The sequence below is a fragment of the Homalodisca vitripennis genome, chromosome 6, assembly GCF_021130785.1.
Source record: "Homalodisca vitripennis isolate AUS2020 chromosome 6, UT_GWSS_2.1, whole genome shotgun sequence".
NCBI lineage: Eukaryota > Metazoa > Arthropoda > Insecta > Hemiptera > Cicadellidae > Homalodisca > Homalodisca vitripennis.
The window spans coordinates 148,185,716-148,188,738 of NC_060212.1; the positions used below are offsets into that span (position 1 = coordinate 148,185,716).

Consider the following 3,023-nt stretch of genomic DNA (forward strand, 5'->3'; position numbering starts at 1 on the left):
CATAATTCACAATACTTCATAATTCATAAATAACGAGCATTTATTTTTATCCATAAAGCAAATTTTAATTATTTTAATAGGATCATATTTCTAATTGGAAGTAATTAAAACTTTAAAGTGCATATTAGTATTTAGAAGCTTTCAAATCGTAGATTTTATTTATAAATAACTCTTAGTTTATTTTCAGAGCTCATTATAAGCATTTCATTCGATTTTTTATAAACATGTTGGTCATTGGTTACATGACTAAGTGGTACTTAAAGGTGCAAATCCTATAATACGCTACTAAACATTGCAGGTTAGATATTTTGGAAATACACATGTTTTAATGGACAAAAACTACAACAGTATACTGTTGTCAATACCACTGTTCATCATCATCATATGTTCCCCTCCACGGAAGTCTTTAGTAAAAGGCGAAAGATTTATTCGATCTGAAGGGAAACCAGAGCCAACCCAGCAGACGGCCCGTAGGCCATTTCTGTAGTGTATTTGTTTATACTTGGTTCCAAGCTTGGCACCTGATTATTCAACTGTTTTGTTTTAAATAAAACACTTTTTCTTCTTCTTTCTTTCAGTATTACTGTTCTAAATTGAAAATTACATTTTAAAATAAGTATACATAAACAGAAATAAATTTTACATTAATTTTATTAGTGTACGAAGAGCAAAAATTTGTATTGAATAAACACCAAATCTTCTTAAACTCAATAGAGGATATTTCACCAAGAGAGAAATTGATCTTTAGGTCGCGATGGTTTTGGTGGTGAAAGAATGAATGAAAGGATATTAAAAAGGTTAAACCTGAGAACTTTTCCTTAGACCATGTTCCTCTTAGCGTGACACACTTAAAAGTAACCGCCAGACATGCAATATGTTTAATAAAACGGCACTCGTCTCCTTGAGTGCAAAATTATGTAAGAGCAAAACTGTACAGTGTTTAGAATCTTATAAAATTAATATATAATTTATTAGTAAGAAATGAGAGGTCTCTGGATGGTGGACTGACAAAGTTTTCAAAGTGTTTCGGCAACAGCGTAGAAATAGGAGCAACCACGATAATTGACGTGAATTCTGACTGGATCCAAGAAATATTTGTAGGAGAATAATACTCAGTCATATATTATTGACTTTTATAGAAATAAAAGTATATATATATATATATATATATATATATAAAAGTATATATATATATATATATATATATATATATATATATATATATATATTATACTTATTAAAAACTATACTATTTTTAAATGATTAACAAACTTTTACGAAACATGACTTTACGCAAGTAATACTTATTAAAGTATTGTTTTAAACAAGTATTTTTGGATCCATATTTGTATAAACTCTTAGAACCATTCGGCAATAATAAAAAATATCTTGTACATTTTTCAATAACTTTTAAGGATTTAGGTTTCTAGACAGTTTCTAGAAAAGTGTAAAATAACTTTGCAGGAATATTATCTCAATCTTTTATTTGAGATCGTTAACTAGTGCTATTCTCAAATCCATCGAAAATTTAAAACATTGTAATTTAAAACTTTCTGATGATTTCGTATTTTATGACATTTTTAATCAAAAAATTATCATCGTGGCTATTTGTAGTCTAAAATCAGTGAAATAAACTTTATTTTTCTTAATTTATGACATTCAATGGAATTACATCAATTATAGGATTTTAATTATATACCACATGTATAAATAGATTAAGAACAGTTATAAGAAATAAATAACAACACAAACTTTGGAACTATTTCTATACATTTTTAATACTTTAAGTAGTATTTTGTAAAGTTTAGGATGAAGGATTCCCGAATATGCCAAACTAATACATCAATACATCAAAAACCAGTTATTACACAATTGTCATAGAACAAGTTAATATGTATCAACTTGAAAAGTTACGAATTTGTGTAAAACATTATGGGCTGTAGCAATTGTTCCAGATAAAACTGGAGAGTTAGTTAAGATTTATAGTTAAGATAAGTTAGTAAAGGAGATTCTCGAGCCGTTTAAAAGTTAAATTAATATCGATTAAAAATGCATTAGAGGGATGTGGAATTGACGTAATCCAGTAATTTTTAAGATATTTTAGTTAGCAAAGATAATTACCGTTAAATAACCAATTGTTATAAAAACAACCGTGCTAAATTTCAGAAAATAATATGTTACTTTCACGAGATTTTTTAAATTTTACAGCGAAATGTTACACAAAGAATGCCGATTATATCTAACGTATGGTAATTTATACATGCAAATGGAAAAGGGTTGCTGATAACATATACAATTACCAGTATCAAGTTAACAACGATCCTGGATTATTTGCAATCCTCAATGAGGTTCAGATGGAGTTACCGGAAAAAGTCGTTTTATTGACTCTACTACGTTAAAAATTCGAGATATATATCAGTTTGAGCCTAACATGAGTAGGTACTAAAAAGTAGTCCATTCCCAACGATGTGAGGGATAGTGACAAATATCAATACCAATCTTAAGCAAGTATGTTAACGAAGCCGGAGAAGCTGGCACGTTTAGCACTCATTTCTACTTAGTTGGTGAATGTGATACGTTCCCAACGTTGATGTATATTCGTTAGGTAAAGAGATATTTGCTGGAAAGGGAGGTGCATTCCACCAGTCATTCTTTAAATAGAGAAACGTACAAGGTTTGATACCAATAAGATATATTTACACTAGCTAAACACTTTGTGTAACAGTGTTTATGTGATGTAGGTACTTTGGATGGATGTCAAACGAGTTAGTAATAGAGAAGTGAAACGAGGAATTTATATTGATGTCCCTTACGCTTCTATTGGTTACAGGTATAACTGGTCTACATGTTATTGTATAAGTATATAGCGGGTAAACATATCATAACACTGGTGAATTTAAACGCCAGTTCTTGCAGCACGCCTCGAACAAAATTTTTCACGAAGTAGAAGTGTAAGTATTTGAGTCAATATTGGTTCTTGGATATAAGGCAAGGCAGGTATCATTTATATTCTAATTAAAGAC

General features: G+C 29.4%; 1 pseudogene; it reads right to left on the reverse strand.

Moving 5' to 3' along the window:
* Nucleotides 1-341: 341 nt before the first annotated feature.
* LOC124365640 lies at nt 342-454 on the reverse strand (annotated as a pseudogene).
* Between the last annotated feature and the right edge of the window lie 2,569 nt (nt 455-3,023).